General features: G+C 40.8%; 1 long non-coding RNA gene across 1 annotated transcript; it reads right to left on the reverse strand.

Moving 5' to 3' along the window:
* Nucleotides 1–658: 658 nt before the first annotated feature.
* Nucleotides 659–5,991, reverse strand: LOC142140435 (uncharacterized). The gene is made up of 3 exons (XR_012688476.1): nucleotides 5,718–5,991; nucleotides 1,557–1,621; nucleotides 659–709 (listed from the first exon to the last, which is right to left on the reverse strand). It is a non-coding gene; the product is annotated as an uncharacterized LOC142140435 (long non-coding RNA).
* Between the last annotated feature and the right edge of the window lie 11,407 nt (nucleotides 5,992–17,398).

Below are 17,398 nucleotides of genomic sequence, written 5' to 3' on the forward strand. Positions count from 1 at the left end.
AAGAGGGGCGGGATGGGAGTGGGGAAGGCCGGTGAGGAGAAGGTTACAGTAATCGAGACGGGAAATAATGAGAGCATGGATGATAGTTTTAGCAGCCTCCTGAGAGAGGGAGGGTCAGATGTGGGCAATATTTCGTAGTTGGAAGCAACAGGATTGGGCAAGAGATTGAATGGGGGGGGGGGGAGAAAGGGAGGAGCCAAGGATGACACCCAGGCAGCGGAGTTGTGGAACAGCAGAGATGGTAGTGTTATTAACAGTGATTGAGAGTTTTTTTCGAGGGGAGGTCAGGAGAGGAGATGTAGAGTTAAATGTCATCAACATAGAGGTGATACTGAAGACAAAAGGAAGAGATGAGATCACCCAGGGAGGTGGTGTACAGTGAGAAAAGAAGATTGCCAAGAACAGAACCCTAAGGGACCCCAACGAGGAGGGCGGAGGGGGGTGAGCATGAGTTAGGAGTGGAAACAGAGAAGGAGCGATTGGCAAGGTAAGAGGTGAACCAAGTGAGAACAGTACCAGAGAGGCCAAGAGAGAGAAGGATCTGCAGAAGGAAGTGGTGGTCCACGGTGTCAAAGGCCGCAGAGAGGTCCAAGAGATTGAGCAGGGAGATAGAATGGTTGCAAAATAGTAGAAAAATCAACTGTGGATTATTTTGTGTATTACGAACTGCAGTCGTGGTAATGGAGGCAACATATGTGCTACTTTTGATCTGTAATACATTTGAAGTGAGGAAGCCATGTCGTTTCTATAGTTCTTCAAAATCATTTACTACAACAAATGCAAACTGAGAGTCAGTGTAAATGTATGAATAGTTTTCCTTAAAATAGTTGTGGTATTCTATAACTCTAGAATAAAAATACTCAAGGGACCAAATACTCAAATGTATAATACTGTATAGAAACACTGTATTGAACAAATGAAAACACTGTGGTAAATAAAATCCATACTTTTACTTTTATTCATAGCATAATAAAAACATGGCTGCACCCAAAAGCGCAAATAACATATCCAAAAAACAATTATTTAGAACACTGTGATAGTCAAATTTATGGCAATGACATATTAAATTACTTGATTTTGAGACAACAATTATTGATTGTTAGATGGTATCCAATAAATTGATTACATTTGCATAATTGTATTTTATGATTTTAACTACAAAAGTAATAAATCATATTCATAGTCAATTTAAAATAAACATGATTATGTCTAAATAGTCCAAGGGACCACAACAATAAATGTACTTATACGTGTAAACACCAGTAGGTAAAGATAAGAGGAAGGCAGAGTTTTATACTGACCTCTTGCTGAGGGTGATATTTTTTAGTAGACATTAAAAGAAATTTATATTTTTTCAGTCTGGCAGTCTTGGTTTTAACATAAGACCAGCTACCAGAACAGCTACAATTAGTAAACCCAGAACAAGAGATGCTAAGGGTATCACAATAATTGCAGCTGGAACAGCCACAAGACAAGGTAGGAAACCACAGGCAATAGGGGTGTGTGTTGTAATTTTCAATAGGACAGTGTTTGACATAATGCAAATGGGTACATACCTCAAAATCCACAATCTCCTTTTCAATTCAGTAAATAGTGAATGATTTAGAGCAGTCTGGAAGACCTAGAGCAGAGAAAAAAGTGTCTGAGTGATGGGCGTGAAAGCTTCTTCTGCTTTTGTGTCACAGTAGGGAGGTTCTGAGATGTTCATATGAGTCAAAGCTTTAAGGAGTTTTACAACTGAAACAGAAACATTGGTGCCTGGCCATACCCAAAAAGGTACTCATCTGAAAGACGGTGGTAGCTGTAGGAGCCCTAAGAATGGCTTCTATAATCTCAGCAGAGAGGTATCATTCCGCCTTCTGTAATATCACGCCCTGAATAGTGCATTTTAGGTTAACATATCTGAAGTTTTACTCAGGAGGCCTTGCATTTCTTCTGAGCAAGGTAAAAAATGTGTTGCAATTAGGATGAGCCTAGCCACAAGTTATATACATACTGCTTGAAAACTATGTAATCTAGGTCTTTCTTTAAGATTTTCAAGAAGAGCAGCTTTCTGTGTCGATTTCCAGCAGTGTGGTGCAGGTATGCTCAAACCGATGACTGGTGAATGTAAACTGGAATTGGCTGTCATGGTGAATAGGTATAGAAAAAAGCAGAACATATTTTATCCACATGACAAAAATTGACTTAGGTGGTATACAGGATAGAATATTTGCTGCATTTGGATCAACAGGAATAGCAAGTAACACAACTTTTTAAACCTTCTTTGACTACGGAAGATACATTTGAATTTCAACAGGTTGGGCAGTGAGAATTTCGTCTACTCATTTGCATGTTGTGACCACAAACAAAAATCTCTTTCTGTATTTCAGACTGTTGTATAGCTGGAACAGGTGGTTGGTCTAACAAAATGATTATTATGAGATCAGTAGGCAAATCAGAGGCGTTCACTTGTGACTTCAGTACAGTAAAAGGAGTGCACGTCTAAGGGAAGAGATGTGTCATATTAAGACCTCAACACACCTATAGATATGCCTCTTAAGAGCCATATCTGTTATACTGTCCCTAATGCTGATGTAAATATATATGTGTTGAAGATGATGACAGCATCAGCACCTATCTTCACAATGTTAAAAAAAAAAGTACAGGCGCTATAGCATCAGGCTGACTACCACTAATGCAGGTGGATAATGAACATGGGGGTCCCACTGCTAAAGTGGTATCCAATTTTAAAGCACTTAGGAGTATGCTATATAAATAAATATTAATAAATTAATAATAATCTAGCTAAGTCAGACTGGAAAAATTCCACCATAACAGGGAAGCGCACATAGTGGGGTCCATCTGCCATAGTGGAAACTAGTCCCAACCCATTCAGCATGTGCTGGGCCTCTAGGGGAATGGGTGATGCAAAAAAGGTACTTCCCTCCTAGAGCCAAGCATCCCTTTCAGGAATAGCACTAGGACTATTCTTGGCATTCCTAGTGTGGTGGATGCTGAGATAATAGTATTAATACAAAAAATAGGGACCAGTGGAATGGCAAATAATACACCCCAGTGTTCCCAACTAATGTGTCATCAAGCCCTGCAAAACATTGGCTGTTTGTACATGAGAAAGCTTGTCCATGACTGCCAATGGCTGTTGCAGAATGTGTAGTTCAAGTATAGCTGAAATAGAAAAATAAAAAGAATGACACAAAGGGCCAAAGTCATTAAGGAAAGTAAGGCAAAAAAAGAAGTAAATGTCCTCTGGGACAAACCGGGAAGGTCAGCAACAAATACATTGGAGATGGTCAGCAGCAATACATTGGAGAGGATCAACTGCAATACATTGAAGATGGTCAGCAGCAATACATTGGAGAGGGTCAGCAGCGGCAATATCAGAGCTCATTATCGGACAGCGTTGGCATCAGTACACATTATTTAACAGATGATGAGAGAATAAGGGCAAAGATTATATTGTCCTTGGGACCACCCACCCTCCCATATGATGAAACTTGTCATGTCTGAGGATTTGTCTGTACCCAGACTGAGTTGTGTCTCTGTAGCTGGACTGGTGACTACGTGGACAGGGCTGGGTGGCCTGATAATGTTTTTCTGCATGTAAAGAATGGACTGGCGCAGATGGTGATTACACCAGCAGGTTAGAGCAAACAGAAACTGGAACGGACTGGAACCGGAATGCTGGACCGGACTGTAAATGGAATGCTGTAACCGGAATGCTGTAACCGGAATGCTGAAAGAGGATTGCTGTAACTGGGATGCTGAAAGAGGATTGCTGTAACCGGAATGGAACAAGAATACTATGACCGGAATGCTATAAGAGGATTGCTGTAACTGGAGTCAAACCGGAATGCTGTAACCAGAATGCTGCCGGAATGCTGTAACTGGAATGCTGGAAGAGGAATGCTGTAACCGGAATGAAACCGGAATGCTGGAAGAGGATTACTGTAATTGGAATGCTGTGACCGGAATACTGGAAGAGGATTGCTGCAACCGAAATGGAACCAGAGTGGATGGAGGGGGAGAGGGAAACAGAAAGACAGGCTGGGGGGAGACAGGCTGGGAGGGGGGAGACAGAAAGACAGGCTGGTGGGGAGAGAGACAGAGAGACAGGCTGGGGGAGAGAGAGACAGAGAGACAGGCTGGGGGAGAGAGAGAGACATAGAGACAGGCTTGGGGAGAGAGAGACAGAGAGACAGGCTGGGGGAGAGAGAGACAGGCTGGGGGAGAAAGAGAGACAGAGAGACAGGCTGGGGGAGAGAGAGACAGAGAGACAGGCTGGGGGAGAGAGAGACAGAGACACAGGCTGGGGGAGAGAGTGGCTGGTGGGGGGGCAGAGACAGGCTGGTGTGGGGGAGATACACAGGCTGGTGGGGGGGGGGGAGACAGGCTGTGGAAGGATAGAGACAGGCTGGGGGAAAGACAGGCTGGCGGGGGGAGACAGGAAGGGGGGCAGGATGGGAGGGAGACAGGAAGGAGGGGAGAAAGGCGTGGGGTGGGGTAGGGAGAGACAGGCTGGGGGGAGAGACAGGAAGGGGCAGAGAGAGACAGGAAGGTGGGAGGAGAGAGAGACAGGAAGTGGGGAGAGAGACAGGAAGGGGGGGAGAGAGACAGGAAGGGGGGGGGGAGAGAGACAGGAAGGGGGGGAGAGAGACCGGCTGGAGGTGGGGAGACAGAGAGACCGGCTGGAGGTGGGGAGACAGAGAGACTGGCTGGAGGTGGGGAGACAGAGAGAGACCGGCTGGAGGTGGGGAGACAGAGAGCAGAGAGACAGGCTGGAGGTGGGAAGACAGATACCATCTGAGGGGGAAACAGAGAGACCATCTGAGGGGGTGACAGAGAGACCATCTGAGGGGGAGACAGAGAGACAGGCTGGGGGGGAGAGACGGGCGGGGGAGAGACAGAGAGAAAGGCTGGGGGGAGAGAGACAGAGATACAGGCTGAGGGGGGAGAGAAAGAGAGACAGGCTGGGGGGGAGAGAAAGAGAGACAGGCTGGGGGGGGAGACAGAGACAGGCTGGGGGGGAGAGAAATAGAGAGCGAGGCTGGGGGGAAGAGAAAGAGAGACAGGCTGGGGGGGAGACAGAGAGAAAGGCTGGGGGGGAGGGGAGACAGAGACAGGCTGGGGGGGAGACAGAGACAGGCTTGGGGGGGAGACAAAGACAGGCTGGGGGGGAGACAGGCGGAGGATTACTTACCTACATGCTGGAGCTGCCGACATGTCTATAATGGAGGACCGCCCTCGCTACGTCCCTGGTAGTACATATTAAGCAAAATCCTAATTGCAATGTGGAATTGTTAGTACACATACTGGGCCTCATTCATTAAAGCACGCAAAATGAACGTAGTATGCAATTTTTTAAAAAACGCACGTAAATTGGGCGCACAGATGTCGGTATTCAACAAGGATGTAAAGATACATCTGTTGCCTTAAGTTTCTTAATGAATCAGACCCATAGTCATCAATGTCAAAACATTAAAAAAAAATTATTTTATTCAACCTCCCCCCCCATAAAATACATTTATGAGGATATTATGAATGTTTATTGTACAAATAATGCATTTTTACATTTGCACCTGATTGCAAACATATGTTCTAGCATACATACACAACCGTCACCACTAGTAATCAGCACTTACACCTGACCTGTAGCTGGTATGTAAGTGCTGATTACTAGTGATGACGTGTAAGCGTTGAGACAGAAAAACATGTACCTTTAGGATGCCCAAAGCTTGAATCAGACGTTGCTCCGTGCACTGAAGCTTGGCACTCCCTTAATGTACAGTACATTGACTACGTGCATACGTTCAGTCAACTCCACGTTCCGCCCATTAAATCATAGGCTGTAGTAAGGGTACTTAGCGCAGAAAGAAGTGCATTTGCGCACAAATATATGGTCCGGTTCTGCATTTCCGTTCCTTAATGAATCAGGCCCACTATTACTGAGAAAAATAAGCTGAAAATCAGTACCCATCCCTCTGTGTTGTAATTGACTTAAGAATATTTTAAAATAGCTGTTGATGTGGGTAGAAGTTTCTGTGATACTGAGCTCATTCAGAGCAAATGTACTGAAAGCAGCCAACTTGCTAATGTCACAGGATGTTTCTCAGAAGCACAGGGAGTATGAGCATGTTCCTGCTAGTACACGGGCTGTTCACATTCTCATTAATACTTATGAATACTCAAAGGTGGCTACTGTATGTAAAAAGGTAAATACAGAAGACATTATGTAACTGTAAAACATAAACATAAATATAAACATATATTTTGATATGTGCTATCTATTCAAATATCTTTTAATGTGAAGTTTTGTATACGCAAAATATTGGTCTGCTCTATCAGACAAAAGACAATGTTGCCAAACAAATTGTGCCCAGCTGTGTAAAAACAGACACCACCGCAGTGTTCCCTCTAAGCTGAGCAATCTGGAAAGGAAAGAGTTAAAATGTTACTCTAATGAGGGCTCCACCCCGAAAGGTTTGTATTCACAATCTGCAAAATAACCATGACTTACTGTGGTCAAAACTACATAGGACATAGAAATTTTTCATGTATGTGAGAAGGATACATATCACATATAGGTGTGAAATCTAAGATGACATATCAGTGGCCTGCTTTAAAATGCTTGATATGTAAAAATGACACATATATGATTTCATTTTGAGTAAATGCATTGATGATGACATCTGCTAAGAAGGAAACAGCTCAATTTAATTCACATGCATAGGTAACAAATATAGTAACTGGAACTTGTCATAAAGATCAAACAGGGTCGTAGGCAGGTTACGTGTTTTAGTGCTCCACCTTGGTTGCAAAGAAACAAAATAAATCTTTTATTTTATCAGTATGATTAAATGTATTTAGTGTTTTGGAGTTTTAGTTAATACATCTAAACCCCACATTTTAACCCCACTAACTGTGTTTGTTGTTGTGCATTTAAAGAGAAGTAACAAAGTTGTCCATGCAGTTTAAACCAAATTGGCTACTATTCTCAGAGTTTTACAACTACCAATAAAGACAATATTTGGTCAACAACATTCACATATTGATCATGACTGTCGTCCAAGTGCCAAATGGCCTGGATTTGTCCAATTGGTCGATTTAGCTTAAGCAATGTATGCATCTATGCATACAGAATAATCTAATGAGAAATGAATAAAGGCTTTTAGTGTAATTAAATGTCTTAGTGTAAAACTACAAATGTTGCTCACTATTCTTATTTAACCTTATTTAACAAAGATTAACTATCTAAACGATAAATGTACAGTACAATGGAAAAATAAAACAAAAAGTGCTGAATTTGTTGGCTGTGGCTTTGCATCAAATTTACACAAAACTTAAATTTTAAGAAGTAAACTTTATTAATTCAAATGTTACAGTTAATTGATGAGTAAGGCTACAAAACAGGAGCTTCAAATATATGGAAAGGGAGTTTCTCATTCCACCATTCTTTTGTTCTACGAAATTGAGTCTGTTCTTGAAATTGTGACAGTACAAACCCTTCTGAGTCATCTATTTACTTTTCAATTATATGGGCACAGCACAGAGTAATCACTAAATATTAATGAGGTATTTATGTAAACATATGATTAAAATAAAATACAAATGTAAACATAAAAATATGAAGGTTTAAAACCAAGCTTGCTCCAGCTTATTTATTTTTGAGTGAATTTTAACTTTATAGTCTTTAAAGTGTCTAAAGATACAGTATGTGCAATTCAAAATGCTTACATAAGGAAGCAGCTTTGCAGTCTACTCTAACTCAAACCCATGCACTCATATGGAGTGTTCAGAGTAACAAATACCATAATCCCCCTACACGTAGATCAATAAGACAATTTGGGTGAAAGGCAAAGGTATCATCAGCCCTGTGAAAATTCTGCACCTGCACAATACGTATCATCCGCTCACATTCCAGTGAATTCCATTATATATATCCAATAATATTTTACATGCAAATATGGCATTTCAATTAAAATGTTATTCCCTAATGTCATATAGAGTCAAAACAGCTTTACTAGGAAAAAAACATTTATACATACGAAAGTAGTAATCATGTTTTTATACCTAGTCAGGAAAGAGTCATAATTATTACAAAGGATACTTGTTCAGATCCTTCCTGCCATTCAAAGTAATATCCTTTTCACACATTAGTGTTAATGCACATGTTAATGCACATATTTAAAGCGATATGCCAAAGTGTCAAAATCCTACTTTTACAAGGAAACGTGCTGAAAAACCTGTGACCTTGACTGCATTGACTTGTCAGATGCGTAGTAATCATAATGGGGTAATACTTACCCATTATATCTTATGCATATCTTTTAATATGCAGAATTTTCCTAAACAGTGTTCATGTATGTGTGAAACGTGGAGCAGCTGGGTACAGGAAGGAGGACCTCAGTCTGCAGAGAGGGGGTCTATGCACTATGGGGGGAGCAATTAGGACAATTTGGTAGCGACACATTTGTTTCCTTATCATCCTAGAACGGAAGCAAAGATGGGGAACCAAGGGTCACGTCCATGGTCAGAAAAGCAGTATTGTTGTGGACAGAGAAGTGACCTTTTATAAAACATACTCTGGTTATATATTGGAGACTGAGACCAGTGTTTATACAAACTTATATATCTGTCATTCCTAAGTACACACCTATTTAGTGATATAGCTATACATACACAGTCCTGGGAGAACACTACTTTTTGTACTGTGACCGATTAAATAAATTGAAAGACTATATTTGTAACCCTGATCGTCACTTCCAGTTATTCCTATAACTAAATATTCTGCAGTTCATATGTAACTGAATTACCAACATACACATGCACCAACAGTACCTAACGTTTTCAATACCATTATATTCTTTAGCATTTGCTAGCTAGCCGGGAGTCTTAGGGGTGTATTTACTAAACTGCAGGTTTAAAAAGTGGAGATGTTGCCTATAGCAACCAATCAGATTCTAGTTATCATATATTTAGTACATTCTACAAAATGACAGCTAGAATCTGATTGGTTGCTAGCAACATCTCCACTTTTTCAAACCAGCAGTTTATTAAATATATCCCTTAGAGAGAGAGTGTGAGCCCATTGTCATTGTGATGGATGTGTAGTGTGGGCCAGTCAATTCACACCAATACCTTCAGGGTATTATTGCTAACTTTATTGTTGGCATTTATTTATTGTGATATTGTAATGCAATTGCTAGCTCCATTGCATAGTGCATGGTTTATGTCTGTTGTTGCTACACACCTCTTGTCTCTTTCCAACTACCCTTTACCCTTCAATAAACATATCAAGGCAATTTTTACATAGATTTGTCTGTGTGTGTGCTCTATGTGTCGTCTGTATTAGGTACAAGGGGTCTCCCGTGTCGTCCTCTGGTGGAAGAATCCAGAATCCACATCCACACAAGTTCTGGAGAAAAGTTTGAGACACTGTTCTAAAGTAAAGCAAAATAATACCCATTCACACAAACACTTTCTGCAACACCCCTCAGAGTGTCGGGGTCAGGGGATGCTACATATACTTGTCCCTATGAATTAGGGATGAGCGCACTCAGGTTTATGAAATCCGAGCCCACCCGAACGTTGCCGATCCGAGTCGGATCCGAGACAGATCCGGGTATTGGCGCCAAATTCAAATCTGAAACTGAGGCTCTGACTCATAATCCCGTTGTCGGATCTCGCGATACTCGGATCCTATAAATTCCCCGCTAGTCGCCGCCATCTTCACTCGGGCATTGATCAGGGTAGAGGGAGGGTGTGTTAGGTGGTCCTCTGTCCTGGTAGATTTCGTGCTGTGCTGTTTAGTTCTGTGCTGTGCTGTTTAGTTCTGTGCTGTGCTGTGCTGTGCTGTGTTCTGCAGTATCAGTCCAGTGGTGCTGTGTGCTGTGCTCTGTCCTTCTGAGGTCAGTGGTGCTGCTGGGTCCTGTGCTGTGTCCTGTTCAGTCCAGTGGTGCTGTGTCCTGTGCTCTGTGCTTCTAAGGGCATAGTTATTTCCCCAATATTCCCCTGTGTTTAAAAAAATAAAAAAAAGTTTTTTTAAAAAATACCAAAAACGAATTTAATTTTTTTTAATTACCACAAAATTTGCACAACCAATCCTGCAGTATAAGCCCATTGGTACTGCAATATTACCAAGTTCACACATTCAGCAGTAAAAGTCCAGTGGTACTGCAATATTACAAAGTTTACACATTCTGCAGTATCAGTCCAGTGGTGCTGTGTCCTGTGCTCTGTCCTGCTGAGTTCCGTAGTGCTGCTGGGTCCTGTGCCGTGTCCTGTTCAGTCCAGTGGTGCTGTGTCCTGTGCTCTGTGCTTCTAAGGGCATAGTTATTTCCCCAATATTCCCCTGTGTTTAAAAAAATAAAAAAAAGTTATTTAAAAAAATACCAAAAACTAATTTAATTTTTTTTAATTACCACAAAATTTGCACAACCAATCCTGCAGTATAAGCCCATTGGTACTGCAATATTACCAAGTTCACACATTCAGCAGTAAAAGTCCAGTGGTACTGCAATATTACAAAGTTCACACATTCTGCAGTATCAGTCCAGTGGTGCTGTGTCCTGTGCTCTGTCCTGCTGAGTTCCGTAGTGCTGCTGGGTCCTGTGCCGTGTCCTGTTCAGTCCAGTGGTGCTGTGTCCTGTGCTCTGTGCTTCTAAGGGCATAGTTATTTCCCCATTATTCCCAAGTTTTTAAAAAATAAAAAAAAAGTAAAAAAAAATAAAAAATTAAAAATTAAAAAAAAAAAATATAATTATAACCAAATTTGCAAAACCAATCCAGCAGTATAAGTCCATTGGTACTGCAATATTACCAAGTTCACACATTCTGCAGTATCTTGTGCTACATATAATGGAGACCAAAAATTTGGAGGATAAAGTAGGGAAAGATCAAGACCCACTTCCTCCTAATGCTGAAGCTGCTGCCACTAGTCATGACATAGACGATGAAATGCCATCAACGTCGTCTGGCAAGCACGATGCCCAATCTCCTAGTACAGGGCATGTAAAATCCAAAAAGCCCAAGTTCTCAAAAAACAGCAAAAAAAGAAACTTAAAATCATCTGAGGAGAAACGTAAAGTTGGCAATATGCCAATTATGACAAGTAGTGGCAAGGAACGGCTTAGGCCCTGTCCCGTGTTCATGACTAGTGGTCCAGCTTCACCCAAGGATCTAAGCCCTCCTCCCCCCCCTACAAAAAATTTAAGAGAGTTATGCTGTCAGCAACAACAACAAAACAGCAAAGAACTCTGCCTTCTAAACAGATGACATCACAAATCCCCAAGGCGAGTCCAAGGGTGTTGTTGGTTGTGAACCCTGACCTTCCCATCACTGTACGGGAAGAGGTGACTCCATCCAGCATTTGCAGCACGCCCTCTGCATATGCTGGAAGGATCACCCACAGTCCAGTTACAGATTTGGCTAATGAAGGTGTGAATGTTGTACACTGGGAGGAGGATATTGATGTAGCTGGCGCTGAGGGGGATGTTGATGATTATGATGCAGACAGATACCAAATTGCATTTCTCAATTTCTATTTATATTCTAGATTATATAACGGCTGAAAAGTTTTCTGTTTTACTCCTAGTGGAGAGGGGATCTGATGCAGACAGATACCAAACTGCCTTTGTCCATTTCTTTGTATATTTGAATTGCTAGTTCTACAGTCTATGCAGGCTGCTTTATTTATATTCAACTACAAGTGTAGGGCGGGGGGGGGGGGGCATAGATAGCCACCAAAGTAACGTGGTCCATTTAATTTCACTTTCTAGCTCCACAGTCTGTGCAGCCTGCTTTTTTTTATCTTCAAAGTATTTATATTTACAAGCCTTGCAATCTAAATTAACTAGAGGTAGTGACGTGGTAGAACTCCAAAAGGCAGTTTGGAAGCCCCTGTACAAACTGGCTCTATTTTTTAACTGAGTTGTCCCCCCTCCAGTGTGTACTCTGAAAGAGTTTTTAGTGCAGCGGGGAACCTGGTCAGTGAGCGGCGAAGGAGGTTGCTTCCTCACAACGTTGAAAAAATGATGTTTATAAAAATGAATAATCAATTCCTCAATGAAGTACAGCACTGCCCTCCAGACAGTACAGAGGGACTGTGGTTGTGGAGTCCAGCGGGGACGAATTGATAATGTGTGAGGAGGAGGAAGTACACACTGTAGGGGGAGAGGAATCAGAGGTTGAGGATAAGGACGACATCTTTCCTCAGTAGAGCCTGTTTAGTTTGTACAGGGAGAGATGAATTGTTTTATTGGTGTGGGGGCCCAAACAAACCAATCATTTCAGCCACAGTTGTTTGGTAGGCCCTGTCGCTGAAATGATTGGTTTGTTAAAGTGTGCATGTCCTATTTCAACAACATAAGGGTGGGTGGGAGGGCCCAAGGACAATTCCATCTTGCAACTTTTTTTTTGGCATTATGTGACCATTCAACAGTCGTTTGCCATGTTCAAAAAGTAAAAGAAAATGCCAACAAATTCAATAAATTAAATCAAAAGTTAAATGCCCTGTCATTATTTAAAACAAGAGGTTTTGACGTGCTAGAATTAGTGTAGTGTTAAGATGTTATAAACACTACACTTGGAAATTGGAGGAGGTAATGTGGCCCCGGTATCAAATTGGGTACCGGGGCCACCCCACTACGCAGTCCAGATACTTGTTTGGTGGAATTCAGACCAGTTGAGGGTGTATTTATTTTATTGTGGCCCCGGTATCAAAATGGGTACCGGGGCCACCCCACTACGCAGTCCAGATACTTGTTTGGTGGAATTCAGACCAGTTGAGGGTTTTATTATTATATTGTGGGGACCACTCTATCTATACCACACTACAACTCTATACCACTCTATTTAATACTTTAATTCTATTTAATACTTTAATTCTATTTAATACTTTAATTCTATTACTAATTACCATAAAGAGGAACTGCCGCTTCTATTTAATACTTTAATTCTATTAGTAGTTACCATAAAGAGGAACAAAATAAACCAATTTTACCAAAAGTATAATATGACTTAGACTTACAAACACTACACTTGAAAGATGGTGCCTTTAAATGAAAAAGTCAGTCTTCATTGCACGACTATTTGCAACAGGGAGAGTTTTTTGGTTTACAAAGTCAACCAATAACACTTCGACCCTGTCTGTCTTTAACATACTTGATGGGATCTCAATGACGAATTGTCTGTACCATGTTTGGAGGAGGTATTGTGGCCCCGGTATCAAATTGGGTACCGGGGCCACCCCACTACGCAGTCCAGATACTTGTTTGGTAGAATTCAGACCAGTTGAGGGTGTATTTATTTTATTGTGGCCCCGGCACCAAATTTACTACCGGGGCCACTCCACTGTGCAGTCCATATTTAGGTGTATCATATATTAAACAACGGTGACAGTTGATGCCCAAATTTTTCATTATATTGTGGCCTCGGTACCAAATTGTGTACCGGGGCCACCACACTACGCAGTCCATACCCTTTTTTGGTGGAATTCTGACACGTGGAGGGTTTTTTAATTATATTGTGGCCTCGGTACCAAATTGTGTACCGGGGCCACCACACTACGCAGTCAAGATAGATAGATGCGTATCATAGATAAAGTACATTCAGTGGTGTGGGGCAAATTGAAAAATATTCAAAATGCACTGACATTATCAAAAACAAGAGGTTGTCACACGCTAAAACTCCAACATGTATATGATGGAGAGGATGGAGGAGCAGCCGTATGTGTAGTGTAATGCAGACCTGTTGAAGGTTTTTTATATATTTTATTGTGGTGCCCAGTGCCCACTCCTCTAGGCAGTCCAGGTACATTTATTGGTGCGAATCATAAAAGTTCAGGGTTTTTAATATATATTGTGGTGACCCACTCCTCTACGCAGTCCAGGTACATTTATTGGTGCGATTCATAAAAGTTGAGGGTTTTTAATATATTGTGGTGACCCACTCCTCTACGCAGTCCAGGTACATTTATTGGTGCAATTCATAAAAGTTCAGGGTTTTTAATATATTGTGGTGACCCACTCCTCTACGCAGTCCAGGTACATTTATTGGTGCGATTCATAAAAGTTCAGGGTTTTTAATATATTGTGGTGACCCACTCCTCTACGCAGTCCAGGTACATTTATTGGTGCGATTCATAAAAGTTCAGGGTTTTTAATATATTGTGGTGACCCACTCCTCTACGCAGTCCAGGTACATTTATTGGTGCGATTCATAAAAGTTCAGGGTTTTTAATATATATTGTGGTGACCCACTCCTCTACGCAGTCCAGGTACATTTATTGGTGCGAATCATAAAAGTTCAGGGTTTTTAATATATATTGTGGTGACCCACTCCTCTACGCAGTCCAGAAAGATACCTTGTTGCAACGTTTTGGACTAATAACTATATTGTGAGGTGTTCAGAATACACTGTAAATTAGTGGAAATGCTTGTTATTGAATGTTATTGAGGTTAATAATAGCGTAGGAGTGAAAATAAGCCCAAAAACTTGATTTTTAAACTTTTTATGTTTTTTTCAAAAAAAATCCGAATCCAAAACCTTAAATCCGAACCGAGACCTTTCGTCAAGTGTTTTGCGAGACAAATCCGAACCCCAAAAATAACGAAAATCCGGATCCAAAACACAAAACACGAGACCTCAAAAGTCGCCGGTGCACATCCCTACTATGAATTCATTCATTCTCTGATTCCACAGTAGGTAAAAATATACACTGTGTCATGCTGTTAATCTGATCCACTTTAAAGAAACTCTGGGGTCTGTTTATTAAAGGGAGATAAGTCCTAAATCCTGCAGCTGTCCTCTGATTGCTAATGCCATCTCAAGGTGATAAAATGCATTATTATTATTATTATTATTATTATTATTAATATTATTATTATTATTATTATTATTATTATTAATAAAATATAATAAAGCATTTTTCTGTTTATTACATTTGTTTATTTTATCTTTGTAAACTTTTTTTCTTTTCTTTTTTTTGTGTAGACTATGGAAGGGCTTCCATTTCCACTTCTCATGACCGAGACTCCTCTTGCTGCTACTCGATGGAGGAATGATGGAGCTTCACACATGTGCAGTGCATATCAGTAGTCAGACAGTAATAAACGTCATAGGAATGCAATGTACATAAACTGAGATAACAGAGCACACAGATTCCTAACATAGCCCTCCAGCTTCACAGGGGCCACACAGAGTAATGAGGGAGTGCACAGTGCACTCCCTTCTCCACTGGGTATGCCACATGATCTCCCAGCACTGAGGAGGTAGTCAGCTGCTGGCCACGTGTTATCCATTTCTGATCTCTTACATTCTAGAAAATGATTGCTAGAATTGTATAGTTGCTATGGGCAACAGCTCTAATTTTCTTTTTTAGAAGTTTTAGTAAATCTACTCCTTTAGGTCATTGTCGAAGTCAGTAAATTGGATAAAGTCATTTCAATTAAAGTCTAGCAAACTTGGTTGTCTTTGTTTGAAAAGATGCGTACTGTACGCATCGACGTACAAGGGCACGCTACGGCGTGAAAGGGCGTACGCATCCACTACACGTGGCAGCAACAGTAATTGGTCTTTTACCATACATTCGCACAAACACGCATACTTATAAAATAGTACACATTAATGGTAGTTGCAACACATAGTCAGTTATGTCGAAATATAGTAGTATTTATATGTTATATCAGAGTTACATGCATATTAGTAAAATACACGGAACGGGTTAAAGGAATAACATCATGAGTGGTATCATAATGAACCTTGTTACATATCCTACTGTTTGGTTCACTCTGCGAGGGAATTGCAGAGTGCATACGCAAGTTATGAATGATAGGGAATTATGAACTACTTAAGACTAAGGAATCCTGGCGGGAAGAGCAGAGCATACCCCCTGCAGAGATGACCCCCTCCTTTGGATTCCTTAGGATGAACCAGCCAATGATTGACGACCCCTTGGACATTCCTGAGACCCGGACCAATAGATGCAAGCCATACTATCTTCATTGTATTACTGTATTTGATTGTGTATATAAGCAGCAGCTTGTGATCCAGAGTGCAGACATCTTGTCCCCAGACTTCAGGATTGAATGACTGCACTGGATCCAGAGCGCCTGCGATAAGTAACGGCTGTATTTACTATTACTTCGCTTGAGCATATTTTTCCACTTATTGCGAATAAATCTTTGTGCTTTGGAAACACAAATCGAGGTTCGACAATCGTTATTGGTTAGCGACAATACGCACATAACATCATGAAAACAGATCCATCTGTAATCAAACACATTATGATGTATAAACCTACATGCAACTGAATGTTACAAAAAGCCACAAGAAAAGGCTAAATTTTCACCACTACTCTGTCAGAATCAAAATCAGTGAATGTAGAACTGATAGCATGTGGCTAATATAGAAAGCCTGCTGATTCTTAAATGTGTTTATTCTTCTTTCAGTCGGCTGCAAAGCTTGAAAACTTTAACAGCATAACCACAGAAGGCTGAAATAATGATAAAACATTTTTGCAATTGACTTACATTGGTTGCATGCAAGCAGACACTAAAATGTTAGTTACATTATTACGTGTCTTTGTTCCTTACTCTACTGTACTGGTGTGACAATTAGGTAATATGTCACAGTCCTGTCAATCGCAGCGTCTATTACCTTTCAATCGTGAAGCAGAGCAACACAAAGGGGATTTCTTGTCAGTTGAGATAACTCATTGAAACTCCTTTTCCCTGACATCTGTTGTGGCTGTTGTATGCGAGAAATCTGTTGCACAGTACTTCTCATTCATTTCAATATAACCTTACTTACAGGAGCTTTTTGGGACTTACCTTATATCTTGTGTTTTCCAGATAGCATTCACAGCACTCAAATCGCTCTGCGCTGAAACATCCAAGTGATAAGGACTGTTCATCTGCTGTCGCATAGGAGTGATTATACTCCCATGATAAATGTTGCATGCAACACTCAGCGCAGTATAATACAAATCTATTGAAGTAATCAATACATGGAATAACATGTACACTATGTTGCAGATAGACTTTGAGAACACCCTTTTATGCTCTATTAAAAGCAAGAACAAAGTACAAGGGGCCTGATTCATTAAGGATCTTAACTGAAGAAACTTCTTATTTCAGTCTCCTGGACAAAACCATGTTACAATGCAAGGGGTGCAAATTAGCATTCTATTTTGCCCACAAGTTAAATACTGTCAACCACTAGATTTAAAATCTGCTATTACACTAACCACCAGATTTGAAATCTGCTATTACATTAACCACTCGATTTGATGTATTACATTAACCACCAAATTAGAGACCTGTTATTGTACTAACCATCATATTGAAGATCTTATTCACCTACATGAGGTGAGCTTACCCCAATATAGCAATTGTGACCT

The sequence above is a fragment of the Mixophyes fleayi genome, chromosome 2 (assembly GCF_038048845.1).
Source record: "Mixophyes fleayi isolate aMixFle1 chromosome 2, aMixFle1.hap1, whole genome shotgun sequence".
Taxonomy (NCBI): domain Eukaryota; kingdom Metazoa; phylum Chordata; class Amphibia; order Anura; family Limnodynastidae; genus Mixophyes; species Mixophyes fleayi.